This window comes from Sminthopsis crassicaudata, chromosome 6, assembly GCF_048593235.1.
Source record: "Sminthopsis crassicaudata isolate SCR6 chromosome 6, ASM4859323v1, whole genome shotgun sequence".
Lineage (NCBI taxonomy): Eukaryota > Metazoa > Chordata > Mammalia > Dasyuromorphia > Dasyuridae > Sminthopsis > Sminthopsis crassicaudata.
This window is the reverse complement of record NC_133622.1, coordinates 79,162,019-79,177,175: the sequence shown is the minus strand read 5'-3', so window position 1 is coordinate 79,177,175 and position 15,157 is coordinate 79,162,019. Positions and strand designations below refer to the sequence as shown.

At 35.1% G+C, this 15,157-nt stretch overlaps 1 long non-coding RNA gene across 1 annotated transcript; it reads left to right on the top strand.

The window, feature by feature from the left end:
* Positions 1–2,893: 2,893 nt before the first annotated feature.
* On the top strand, positions 2,894–7,994 carry LOC141547684 (uncharacterized). Its single transcript, XR_012483590.1, has 3 exons — positions 2,894–2,938; positions 4,177–4,373; positions 6,602–7,994. It is a non-coding gene; the product is annotated as an uncharacterized LOC141547684 (long non-coding RNA).
* Positions 7,995–15,157: the final 7,163 nt, after the last annotated feature.

Sequence of the window (15,157 nt, the reverse complement as noted above, 5' to 3'; positions counted from 1 at the left end):
CTAAGTTGTACCAGAGTACGGGAGAGATACCTAGAGGATTCCCAAGTAGTGAAGCAGCTTCATTCTGGATTACTCATTGAAGAGATTGTCTAAACATTAAGGGAGAGAACATTTCATGAAGTTTTTAAAAAATTGAAGGGTTCTAATTTGTAGCCAAAGCAGTGGCAGTTCAAAAATGATATTTAAGCTGCTTGTAAATCTGAGTGTTCTGAATACATGAATGTGTGCAGAGGGAGAGAAATGAACAATATTTTACTTTATTAGAACTGTAAACAAGTGAAAATACAATGCCTGTCCTAGAGAATGAAATTTATTTTAAAATGGTATCATAAAAAAAGTACCACATGAGTCACCATATCCTGCCCCGCTTACCAGGAACATTTCCATATGGAGACTGGCAGAGGAAAGGGGAGAAAGGGCAGAGTTCATCAAGGATAAGTATCTGTGTATCCACTCTATTCTCACTGCATATCCTTGCTAAGTAGGTTATCAGGGCTAAGTAACCTCTAAGTAACTTTCAGTGATTTACAAGTGCCTCATCCTGAAACTGAACCCAAATTAACAGAGTGATGCCATCAGGCCTTTCTCTAATAAGAGGTTTCTGAGCAAAGGCTACATGACCATCTCTCAAATATTTAGTAGAGGGGATATTTGTTCACATTTGGATTAAACTAGATGACTTTTTTTTAACATCTAACTAGAGATTGTTTGTGACTCTGTGAATAATTTTAGAATATCTAAGTTCTAAAACAATTTTCAGATGAAGAAATTGAAACTATTTCTAGTTATGTGAAAAGATGCTCTAAATAACTATAGATCAGAGAAATGCAAATTAAGACAACTCTGATGTACCACTATACATCTCTCAGATTGGCTAAAATTACAGGAAAAGATAATGATGAATGCTGGAGAGAATGTGGGAAAACTGGGACACAAATACATTGTTGGTAGAGTTGTGAACTGATTCAACTATTCTAGAGAGTAATTTGGAACTATGCCCAAAGGATTATTAAACTGTGCATACCCTCTGATCCAGCAGTGTTTCTACTGGACTTATATCCCAAAGAGATCTTAAAGGAGGGAAAAGAGCCCACATGTGCCAAAATGTTTGTGGCAGCCCTTTTCGTAGTGGCTAGAAGCTGGAATTTGAGTAAATGCCCAACAGTTGAAGAATAGCTGAATTAAATTATGGTATATGAATGTTATGGAATATTATTGCTCTATAAGAAATGATCAACAGGATGATTTCAGAAAGGCCTGGAGAGACTTACATGAAGTGATGCTAAGTGAAATAAACAGAACCAGGAGATCATGGTACATGCCACAACAAGATTATAGGACAATCAATTCTTTTTTTTTTTTTTTTTTTTTTTAAATTATATATATATATATTTTATAATATTATCCCTTGTATTCATTTTTCCAAATTACCCCCCCTCCCTCTATTCCCTCCCCCCGACGACAGGCAATACCATACATTTTACATGTGTTACAATATAGTCTAGGTACAATACATGTGTGCGAATATCATTTTCTTGTTGCACAATAAACATTAGAGTCAGAAGGTACATGTAACCTGGGCAGACAGATATTAGTGCTAACAATTTACATTCACTTCCCAGTGTTTCTTCTCTGGGTGCAGCTACCTCTGTCCATCATTGATCAACTGGAAGTGAGTTGGCTCTTCTTTATGTTGAAGATTTCCACTTCCATCAGAATACATCCTCATACAGTATTGTTGTTGAAGTGTACAGTGATCTTCTGGTTCTGCTCATTTCACTCAGCATCAAGCCTCTGTATTCATCCTGCTGGTCATTTCTTACAGAACAATAATATTCCATAACCTTCATATACCACAATTTACCCAACCATTCTCCAACTGATGGACATCCATTCAACTTCCAGTTTCTAGCTACAACAAAAAGAGCTGCCACAAACATTTTGGCACATATATGTCTCTTTCCGCTCTTTAGTATTTCTTTGGGATATATTCCCAGTAGTAGCGCTGCTGGGTCAAAGGGTATGCACAGTTTGATAACTTTTTGGGCATAATTCCAGATTGCTCTCCAGAATGGCTGGATTCTTTCACAACTCCACCAGCAATGTATTAGTGTCCCAATTTAGGACAATCAATTCTGATGAACAAGATGATTCAGGCCAGTTCCAATAATCTTGTGATATAGAGAGCTATCTACCCCCAGAGAGAGGACTGTGGGAACTGAGTATGGATCACAATATAGCATTTTTACTCATTTTGTTGTTGTTTGCTTGCATTTTATTTTCCTTTTTGATCTGATTTTTTTTGTGCAGCAATATAATTGTATAAATATGTATGCATATATTGGATTTAACATATACTTTTTACCATGTTTAACATATATTGGATTACTTGCCATCTAGGGGAGGAGGTTGGGGGAGGGGGAGAAATTGGAACACAAAGTTTTTGCAAGGATCAATGTTGAAAAATTATCCATGCATATGTTTTGAAAATAAAAAGCTGTAATTAAAAAAAAAAGAAAACCTAGGTTCTAATTAAATTTGGTATTGGTTAAGTTTTGTCACTGTTAATATTAAAAGTGATCACTTTAAAGATTAATGGACTAGAATTCAGATGCTAGTCCCCTTTTCCATTCTTCCTGCATTTAAAAGTTAAAATATCTAGGAAAAGGGAAAAAGGAGTGAAGAAATTTATAAAATTGTGAAATTATCAAGTTGGGCAGAACTTCAGGGATCATATTTGCTTAACTATCTCATGATACAAAGTACATTCATCACTATGCTTCAGCTGCCTTCTACCTCTGCCCCTTTTCCCATTAGTGTGTTTGAGGAAGTACTCAAACAGAACTTTGCTACCATGCCTCCTATGAAAGTGTCCCCCACACCTCTACTTTTCATCTTCCTTTTATGTATTGTCTCCGCACCCCTACCTCAAGAAAAGGTAAGTCCCTTGAGGGCAGGGATAGTGTTTTTGCTTTTATTCATTTCCCTAACATTTCAGTACCTGGCATATAGTTAAGTGCTTAGTAAGTATTTTTGGATTTGACTTGACATTTAGTTATATGCTTAAGATTACAAAATTAGTCAATTGCTGAGCTTATTTTAAATTTCTTGATTCCCCAGTCTATAGCTTTTTTTTTTAAACTACATGGTGATTTTTTTTCTTTTTATTTCTCACCTTTTTCATGGGTATTGTAATACTTCTTGTTATAGAATAGGACACATTAGATAATTTACCCTATATAAACTCAAGATGAGGGAGGGAATACTTTTTATCCTAGCTCATACTCTCACTGGTAAGTCAGGTAGTAAAGATACTCCCTGAGAGGTTGGGAGTTTGTCATAATCATCCCTTATTCCAATATGTTCTCTTTAATATCAACAGTCAGTTATAGCTAATAACTCCTTTGTGTCATTTGCCACAATAATCATTTAACTGATTAGCATCAATTAGCTTTTACGTTGGGATATTTATTTTTTCCCCTAAAGAACCTTTTTTTCAGGGAGAAGTGTGAGGTCATTAAAAGAACTTTGTAGTTTACCAAAGGCAATCCAGCTCATTCTCTTCCTTATGTTCAATTCTGACCCTAATTAATGGTTATAGTGTCTGTCCATATATTAATGGGCTGACTGTTAGCAGATTGTCAATCCAGCTGTGTATATCACAGCTTAGACTGTGGCATTCTTCATTTCCTGGATATTTTCTTTTCCCCCTTTTTTAAATTTTAAATTCTATTTTTAAGATTATATATGTACATTTATTTAAAAAAATTTCATATGAATCACATTGGAACAGTAAAATCAGAAGAAAAGGAAAAACCACGAGAAAGGGGGGGGAAAAAGTCAAGGGGAAAAAAAGGTGAAAATAGTGTACTTCAATACATGGGTATATTTATTGAGAAGATACAACCAAGAACCAGAAGTACAAACACATTACCTTATCCCTGATAAGAAACACAGTCTGCTTTATATCACTGTGATCCCTGGGAAGATTAGGTTCAGACTTTAAGTAGTTGCTACAAATTATTCATTCCACCAATTTCATATCTGAATAAGGCATTGCTTCTGGGCTACTCAAGGATAATAGTAGCTAAACACTTAACAGGAAAATTAGCTGGAAGGTAAAAAGACCCAAACAATAAAGCATTAATCATTCATCATTTGATTTTCTTCTACTAGAAATGGGCAAGTTTAAATATAAACAAGAAGGAAGATAAAGATTTTAGCAGAATGTTGAAAAGACTGTTTTTGACATACAAAGAAATTTTGAAAAATGAAGACAAAGTAAACCACTGAAAATAAAAAGGAAATGTTTTACTCTGTGAAAGAGAAAGCTGTATGTACGCATGTCCTAACAAAAGGATCATGGACTAAAGGTACAGAGTGAGACATACATTTTCACATACAGACAATGTGAGAATTTGTTTTGCTTGATTGGGCACATTTGAAACAAGGATTTTTTTTTTTTTTTTTTAATGGGGAAGGTGAAAGGAGTTCTAATTGGGTTATCAAAAAGAAAAGAAACAAAAGAAGTCCACTGAAACATTTTTTAAATATATGGAAGAGAACTGAAGGAAGGCCAGAAAGAAATACACAAGCATTACAACTTTAAAGGTTACAAGTTGAACTTATATTCTTAAAAGGAAAAGCAAGCTAGATCACTGAGGGGTTAGGGGACTTGCCCAGGACAAAGAAAAGCATATGTTACATTTTCTAACAATAGATTATGCATTTCCATTAGAGAATAAAGGAACAGAAAGCAAAAATATAATCCTGTAGTGAAAACAAAAGTAAAATCCTTAAAGCAAAGGCATGTAGATTTCTCTTTCCTTTTTAATTTAAAAAAATGGGAAGAAAAAAACATATTTTGTGAGGAACTTAGATTTAGTAGAAATGGAAAAGGCACTAATGTAATATTTAGTGTAGGATAAAATATAGTCCAGGATTTAATTTTATTTTATTTCTGTGATAATGAATAGGTTAGGCCTACATTAATGGACTGTATATAATCATTGAGTAGTGCTGTTAATTGTTTTCTAAAGACATTTACTAGTTGTAGAGCAGGGTATATTACCTTGTACTTGAGGTGCTATACATAGTCTCAGCATGGACATTTCTCTTACAATAAACAAAGACCTAAATATCTAAATGGATTGCTTTGAGACCAATCTTAGAACATTGTGTTGAATTCCTAAATTATACTGTAAAATGTACATAACTAGAAGTGCCTTCTTCCTCACTCTTCTAGAATAATCACCTAGAAAGCATTTCCACAAAGTAGAATTTGTATAAATACAAAACACACTATAATTCTGGATCATTTAGGACATAATTATCTTTCATTGACTGGGAAAATCTATATAGATATAAAAAACACTCTTGAGAAATAAGTGCACAACCTTTGCAAGTGTAAGATATTCATGATTATTACATGATAGACAAATATTTTTTTTTTCTGGTTCCATTTTCTTTCTTTTTTATTGAATTTATTGAATTATATTTACTTAATTTCCCTCTGATTATCTTTCCTAACAAATACTTTTTAAAATTATTATTATAGCTTTTTATTTACAAGATATATGCATGGGTAATTTTACAACACTGACAACTGCCAAGCCTTTTGTTCCAATTTTTCCCCTCCTTCCCCCCACTCTCTTCCCCCAGATGGCAGGTTGACCAATACATGCTAGATATGTTAAAGTATAAATTAAATACAATATATGTATACATTAGACAAATAATTTCAATAGAAATTATGGAGAGATTAGCAAGGATTGCTTTTTTCCCCCCATAGGATTTCATCAGAGATGCACTGATACTTTAAATAATCTAGAATATAGAATTACCATAAACTTTTTTTTTTTTGGTTGAGGCAATTGGAGATAAGTGACTTGCCCAGGGTCACTCAGCTAAAAAGTGTTAAGTGTCTGAGGTCAGATTTGAACTCCAGTCCTCCTGACTTCAGGGCTGGTGCTCTATCCACCAAGTGTCCCTCACCATAAACTTTTTAGTGTTGAAATAATTGATTTTTTTCCCCTACACTTGTAGTGAATGACTATTAGAGGAGAAAAAAAAAAAAAACAAATTCATCATGAATAAGGTCAATTGCTATCATAGTGAATGATGAATCAGGCATTCTCTAAGGACCAGTATAAATGGATATATTTACCTAAGGTAATATCTAAAGGAGCAGAAAATTAAAATTTACTGAACTATATAGTCAGGTCAAAATGTGTATTTTGTGAAGCTTGGCTTCCTTGATCTGACCCAAAAAATGAGTAACTATTTAAAAATAAAAGAAACTAAAATTCAAAACAGTTGCATTAAAACACTCACTTTTATCACCACTTAGAATTAAGGGATAAACAATTGCTAACTGGTACACTGGTTAAGAACTTTTATTTTATTTTATTTTATTTTTTTTAAGGAAAACAACATTTGACTTTGTATTTTAAAAAGGACAATACTACCTGATATTAATGACATAGGGAAAATGCTGTATCTTCTGAATTACTGTTCTTTTTAGTTTGGTAGTTGGCTGTTGCTCTTGTGGTCACCATAATTTTTGAGCAATAAAACATTTCTAATTTTGAATCATTTTCAGAGCATATGCTGTTGGCCCTACAGGAAATGTTTATATGCTACCCAACCATGTTCTGGCTTGCCTGTAAGAGGAGGAAGCTGCATGCTGTTTTCTGTCTCATGGAGTAACATAACATAATGACAATTTATTAACCTATATGAAGTGCTTTGAAAGGCTTAAAAGGCTACATAAAAGCTACCTATTAGCTGTTTCTGCATAGCTAGATTAGGGTCTTTTTAATTTTCTTTTTTCTTTTAACAATTCTCAACAACAACAACAAAAATTTTTGATATACAAAGACAAGAGAATTTATATAAGAAATTAGTTTAAAGCAGGAGTTTTTAACCAAAAAATATTTTGACAACTGTATTTCAATGTAATTAATTTTTTATAATATTGTGTATTTTATTTTGTGAATTTAAATACATTATTCTGAACAGAGGTTTCATTAGACTATCAAAAGGGTCCAGAGCACATAAAAGGTTAAGAAATCCTTGTAAGCAAGAAGTGCTGATTAAAATGCAAATACCATTGAGAAAAACAATATAAACCATTATTAGTTATTGATACTTTGGTACAATTCTAGAAAACAGAGGTATAGGTTGAGATATTTGGGGATAACAATCCATATTTGGAAATGTCTCTGGGAATAGAAACCTTCACCAGTGACTTTCTTTTTTGTTATTGTTCATCTTTTACTTTTGAAGAAAACCAATGACACCACTGGTGATTTCTTGACTTGTGCATTAATTGGACGGAAGTAAGGCAGAGTTGCTCAGTCCTCACCCTCATACTCTCATCCTAAATTATCCAAGTCTAGTGGCACGTCAAAAATCAAGGCAACTAGTGATAGCCCAGGATGCAGTGCATGACCTTGTGGTTTTTGTGAGACCAAGTTCATTAGCAGTGCTAGTACCTGCCTCAGACTATTTCATGGACGTTTTAACAAATTGGTCTCATCTGCCCATTCAGCTAGGGAAAATCTTCATGTGCTTGGACTAGACAGCTCCCCAATTCACCGATTAATTTGAGGCCTGCTACTTCACTCTCAACCAAGTTTAGCTCAGCTGCTGGTGGGGTACTGGGAATTTAATGGGGTATGCCTAACTATAAATGCAACAGCTTCTTGGAGCTCCAAGTTAAGAAGCTGATTGAAGGTGAATACCAAAGATGAATGAGCAATCCTGGAACAGGATTCAGCCATCCCTCTTACCAGAGGTGCTAGTCCTCCTTGAAAACTCTATGTACCCCAACTTACTTTTTATATATACATTTAGATATGGTGCTTCAATACTTTTTTATTATTCTGAACTTGACCAATAAACATAAACAGAAAAAGAAGATTCTACAATATGAAACTATAAATCTCTTATCATGTAGAGCTTGTTTTTTAAATATATAAAATATATAAAAATTCACCATTAACTTCAAAGCTTTATTTTCATTCTCTGCTGTATATGGGGATGGGGAAAGAGGAGAGAAACAACTGTTTCAATGGTCTTTCTTTTTTTGCATCATTCTTACTAACTTCCCTCATTACCCTCAAATCCTGCTTCATTCACCCTTCCTTCTTCTTACAACAATAACAAAATGCAAAATCAAACAAAGCAAGTCCACACGTGGCCCAGGTCAAAAATATTTGTCCCACTTTGCACCTCTGGTCCATCCCCTGTATCAAGAGTTGGGAAGCCTAATTCATAAGGTTAGGTTTTTAAAATTTTGAATGCACGTGAAATTTTTGTGATAGCAAAACAGTGAAAACTGTGGGTCCCTATTCACTGAGAAATGGTTGAATTAGTTGTAATTTATAAATATAACAAAATATTACTGTAAGGGGAAAAATGTTATATAGAAGTTACATTAGGAAGTATTAAGAAACATGGAAAGGTTAATATATGAAGTAGCCTTTCCATGTTTCTTATATGAAGTAATACAGACAACCAAATAATATATACCTCTTGATTACAGTAATATAAATGAAAACACAACAAAAGATAGCTAGATTTAGAAGAATTGCGATGAATAGTTTTGATTTGAGAAAATATAGCGTATAATACACATATCCTTCAGTAGAGAGGTAGAAGGCTCCAGATGTCAGTACATAAACTGTCAGACTCATTTGCTTTCTTCAGCTGACTGATTATTTGGTTAAGTATTTGGTTGTTTGGTTGTTTTATGAAAAGATCTCCAGTAAACACTAACTAGCCCATGGGTCTTTGGTGTTAGAGCATTTTCCCCTTCAGCTCCAAAATCCTGAATACAGGCTCTGAAGAAGCCTCACTACTTAAAAGGAGCTTCTGGCTCTTTCTCTTTCTTTGGCTCTTTCTACCTATAGCCCAAGGGAAAATTACTTGAAGTTTAGGGTTGGGCTCCTGGAAATCAAAGTTACATGGTGTACAGTGTGGCAAAGTACAAGAGAGCTTTTTATTCCCTTCACCCAAATGAAATAAATAACATACCAAAAAAGAAAAACTTAAACAGGCAGCAGCAGTCACATGTTGTTCAGTTGTGTCCAACTCTTTGTGACCCCATAGGTCATTTCTCATGTCAATGCTGTCTATGCAGTTTTCTTGGCAAAGTTACTGGAGTGGTTTGTCATTTCATCATCCAATGGATTGAGGTAAGCAGAGGTTAAGGGACTTGCCCAGATAATGAAAGGCCAGATAGGAATTCAGGTTTTCTGACTCCAGACCCAGTGAGCCTCCAAGCAAAGCTCTAACTCCTATTATATTCTTCTGATAAAATTCTCAAAACATCAGAGACATAATGCAGTTTGTGGGACCTTGAAATAGTTTTACATTTCCTCTCAGCTCTATGCTGTACAATCTCTTCCACATTCATGACTTCTGAATATCCAAGCTAGGGCCTAGCCTGTTGATGTTCCTTTAAGAAGCATGTAGTTGAAGCAGAGGACATCAGCTGCCACACCTATTGAGAAATACAGGAGTTCTGAAGGTTGCCTCCAATGTTGGACACATTCATTCATGATTACTGTTCAGGTGCCTAATATCTGGCAAAGAAGTACAAGTGGAAAAAGAGTCAAGACCCTAGTGCTCAAGATTAGTTCACAAACTGAGCATCTACTTCAGCTGCCACGTGTAAGGAGTCTCTAAGTGGCCATGAAGGAGAAAGCCACTCCTCTAGCTATAATAGGAATACCCCAAATAAAACTTGAAGGAAAAGGACATGGGCCGGTACTCCCCTTTTAAGCAGCTCTTGCTGCTGATTTCTTCTCTTCAACTCCTGCTCTCTATAGGGGAACTCAATAACAATATTGATTCTCCCTCAAACACCAAAATCTTACAGTTGCTCAATCTGCTCATTTCACCAGACCTACTTTTCCACCCCACCTCAGCCACACATAGACTTCTTCATGTACTTGGTCTTACCACCACCCACAAATAGTACCACATCCATGTTAATAAACGCTGAAATTCCTTTATCTGATCATAGTCTATTGTAATTTCACCTCTCCTTCTGCCTTCCAATATAAATACCTGATTTTTGTCCACATCCTCATCTCCAATCCCTCAACCCCTTAGTTTTGTCCCAGGACAGCATTCCTTTTTCCTCATCCTGACCCCTTGGTGAATCAGTTCAACTCTACACTGGCCTCTTTTCTTGATTCTCTTTGCCCCCTCTTCACATCATTGATCTTGCCTGCCAAGCTTCAGTCTTGGATGACTCCCACCATTCATTGCCTTTACTCCTACATGGATGTTGCTGAATGAAGATGGAAAAAATCTGAAATCAAGTTGAATGAATTCATTACAAATTTATCCTACATAAGCTTAACTGAGTCTACATTGTGATGAGGCAATACTTTCACACCTTAATTGACTCATGGTTCTATATAACATAGCTTTTCAAAGCCTTCTCAAATCTTCCACAGTTCTCTTTCCTTCACCCTCTCAGAAGAAAAACTTGCTTTATATTTTACTGAAGAAAAAAAATGTAGGCCATTTGCTGAGAGGATCCTCCTTCCTCTTCATCTTATATTCACTAGATGCCTTTTGCCACCTTCTTCAACCTTTCTCACATGAGGATATGGCCCTTTTCTTTGCCAAAGCAATCTTCTCTTTGCCTCAGGATTATAGATGAAGATAAAAATGACTTCTCCATCAATTGTATGAAATCACAACAATGGGCAGTCTTAATTTCTACCATTTCTTCTTGCAACTATACTGGCTTTCTTTGAATTGCTCTCTCTCTTCTACTCATGGGAGGTCTCCTCATGTCACCTCATTTTGTGGTTGATACCGGTTATGGGGTTTTGGTGTCAGCACCTCTCAAATACTCACAGATCACAAGCTGCTGTACAGAGAGAATAACAGGAAGATAGAAAATGAATAGAGAAATCCACAAAGTATACCCATTACTCATTCATTCTATCTTATCATTTCTATCTCTTTGAAAATCAGAGATCACAAGACCCCAAATGAAGGGGAGGAGGTATCATTAGAAATTGCTTCAACAGTTTTTCTTTGGATGTCTCTGTGTAGTTCTCTATCTGTCTTATATACTTTCCTCTTTTTCTTCTTCCTTCTCTCCAGGCAAACAATTCAAGAAAATAAATGGATAAGCTACACATATGCCAGCCTCTCTTGGCACCCTGATATTGTTCCACAGATGATCAAAATTCATTATCTTCTACTAGCTTCTACTAGCTTACTGTCCCCAAGGCTTAATTGTCATAAGGGGCTAAGGTTCAAATCATTTTGGAGTTGAAAGGCAAGTTTCCTGATTCCTAGGCTTACAATCACCACTTTTCATGCCAGAGGATTTCCCTCCAGAAATGAAGTAGGATGGTTACTCCAGTCTTAAGTGCTGTCTCCTCACTTACTATCATTTCTATGCTATTGCTAAATAAGTCTTTTTCATGTTGAATTAACTAGGAATGCTTTATATTGTTTTGAAATCAAGCCCAAACTATATCAGCCTGTTGTCAGTTTTGGCCTACAACATGACATCACAGTTATTTATGGATATCTATATGTCTCCTTTATAAGCCGTATGAAAGTCAGGAGTTATTTTTGGTTTTCATTTTTATATTATGCCAAAGGTAGGCATAACATCTTACACGTAGGTATTTAAAAATGTTTGCTGAATTTAATTTGGAGGCTTCTTCATGTTTTATTTTCCCCTACATGCCAGCCTCTAGTAGTCCATGAACATTTTACCTCTGCATCTCATTAAAATCAATAAGGCATGCTGTTTTTTGGAATGGGGTAACATATTAACCAGTTAATGCAACCACTATATTTGATCTACTTAATTCATTACTACTCGTATCAACTAGTAAAAACATGCCCTTGAAAGAAAAGGACATATAACAGGTAAGTGGTATAGGTAAGTGATACACATTTTAATGAGATGCCAAGGTAGACTGTTCATGGCCTTTGAATATCAAACCTTTTGGCTCCCTTCACCATTCATGTTTACACTTTAGAATTTATCACCAACCAGAATTGTTCCACCTTGAAGATCAAGAAAATTACAAAATTGAATTAGCTGGTTTTACTTTAATTCATATTATTTAACCTCATAGGTTTTATATATTTACCTCTCATTAGCTGTATATCACATTTTCTGCAGTGGCTATTCTAAACTTTTTCCTTACCACTATAAACCTGTCAGATTGGCTAAGATGACAGGAACAAATAATGATGAATGTTGGAGGGGATGTGGGAAAACTGGGACACTGATACATTGTTGGTGGAGTTGTGAAAGAATCCAGCCATTCTGGAGAGCAATCTGGAATTATGCCCAAAAAGTTATCAAACTGTGCATACCCTTTGACCCAGCAGCGCTACTACTGGGCTTATATCCCAAAGAAATACTAAAGAGCGGAAAGGGACCTGTATGTGCCAGAATGTTTGTGGCAGCCCTTTTCATAGTGGCTAGAAACTGGAAGATTAATGGATGTCAATCAATTGGAGAATGGTTGGATAAATTATGGTATATGAAGGTTATGGAATATTATTGTTCTGTAAGAAATGACCAACAGAGAGGCTTGGAGAGACTTACATCAACTGATGCTGAGTGAAATGAATAGAACCAGAAGATCGCTGTACACTTCAATGTTGTGTGAAGATGTATTCTGATGGAAGTGGATATCTTCAATATAAAGAAGATCCAACTCACTTCCAGTTGATCCATGATGGACAGAAACAGCTACACCCAGAGATGGAACACTGGGAAGCGAATGTAAATTAGTAGCACTACTGTCTATCCACCCAGGTTACTTATACCTTCGGAATCTAATACTTAATGTGCAACAAGAAAATGGTATTTACACACATATATTGTATCTAGGTTATATTGTAACACATGTAAAATGTATGGCATTGCCTGTCATCAAGGGAAGGGAGTAGAGGAAGGGAGGGGATAATTTGGAAAAATGAATACAAGGGATAATATTATAAAAAAATTACTCATGCATATATACTGTGAAAAAAATTATAAAAAAAAACAAAACAAAACAAAAAACTTTTTCCTTTCTTCAAACCTTCAGTGCCACACTGGAATCTCTCTTTGCAGATTATGGTCACATCAATTTTTTTCTGAGAAAATGATGTTCATTTTCATGAGGCCTTTCATCTCTCCTTCTTTACACCTCCAAATTCCAGTATATCTTCACTCATCCTTTATTCTTTTGTTCTGGTTTCCAAGGAAATCCTTTCCCTTGCCAAATCTAATCCATTAATTTGTACTGTTCCTATCCCCTCCCATAATACATTGCCCTCATTCTTATATTCCCCTCTTCCTCATTCTCTTTCTATCTACTAGATCATGGCTACAGACATGCTTGGATCTCCTTATAATCTTAATAATCTTTTCCTTGGAATAGTTATCATTCAGGAGTTGTGGGGAAAAGGTTTTTAGAGCTGTGAATTAGAACAATCACTCTCAAAAACAATATGAAATTATGCAAAGAAAACGACTAAAATATTTAAACTCATTGACTCAGAGATTCAGGATATCAGTAATAAAAAGAAAGGCCTCACACACCAAAATATTTATAGCAGCCCTTTTTGAGATAGCAAGGAACAAACATGTTCATTACCTGGGGAATGGATAAAAACAGAGATACAGGAATTTAACAGAATACCAGTAAACTGTTGAGAATGATGTAAGTGATAAGTACAGAGATATATATAAATGTATGTAAACTGATGTAAAATAATAGTAAGCAGAACTAGGAAAACAATGTAAGTGGAAAGAAAAAAAAGAAAAATCAAAACTAAATGTTTAGAAATAAAAAAAACCACCAGATATTTTTGTTATTTATCCTTTATTTTCAAAAAGGATTGTGACATCAGTAAGGCAATGCCATGACACGTAAGTAAATTGTATTTAAGTGGGGGAAGGCTGCACAAAGTCACCAGCCTCACTTTTTCCTCTAGTAGATCAGGATGACTGAGATAGTCTTAGATGCAGTGGGAGGTCTTGGACTTTTTAAAATTAAGATGTTTAAGATCTCAGTTTTACTGAGGCAATGCCCATTCAGTTAGAATATATATAATTTGAGAGAGGAAGATTGGCCAGGTTTCCGGCCAAAATAGAAACAATTCCTCTTTATATTCACTCTGAGTCAATAAGAGCTAAAACAATGACCAAATCAAAATACTTGGGACTTTTGCTGGCCAATCAATGAGCCAGAGTTATTTGGGTTCAAGACATGGTTCTTTATTAGTATTATTATTATTATTATTATTATTATAGCTTTTTATTTACAAGACATATGCATGGATAATTTTTCAGCATTGACCCTTGCAAAACCTTTTGTTCCAATTTTTCCTCTCCTTCCCCCCACTCCTTCCCCCAGATGACAAGTAGACCAATACATGTTAAATATGTTAAAGTATATATTAAATACAATATATATATACATGCAAGACATGGTTCTTAAGAAAGAAATCTAGCCACCTCAAAATATCTTGTGAAGTTTCCTTTAGGCAGAGCAGGGACATGATATCCTATGTGGCAGAGGGAAGGAAAGGGAAAGAAAGAAGGAAGAAAGGAAAGCAAGAAGGAAGGGAGAAAAAGAGGGAGGGAGGAACTAAAGAAAGAAGGGAGGATGGAAAAAGGAGAGGAGAGAGGGAAGAAGGGAAGAAAGAGCTGTGTTGCCCACACTGGCCATTTCAGTTGGGTCCCCAGTGGTTCAGCTACTCCTCACAGAAGTTTGCCTTCATTCTTGAAAAGGACTATGACAACAGGAAGAATAATGACCAATTATCTCTCTAAGGAAAATCTATAAGATGATTTCTTCCCCTGCTCTTTTGAAGAAAAGGAGTACCATTTGTTAGATCAGATATCAGATATTGCAAATGATCTCAGACTTTTTTTTTCCTTTAATCCTTTTTTAATACTTTATTTTAAGGGATGTCTCTCTGGGACAGGGAGAAAGAAAAGGAGAATTACATTGGGGAAAATAGATGATGTAAAAACAAAACTTATAAAATTTTTAAAAAATCTTGCTCTGATCCTGCTATCCTTTCAAGCTATCATCAAAACCATCTCTCCTTTATTTTTATTGCTAAACTTCTCTAAAGAGTAATTTATATCACCTGTTTC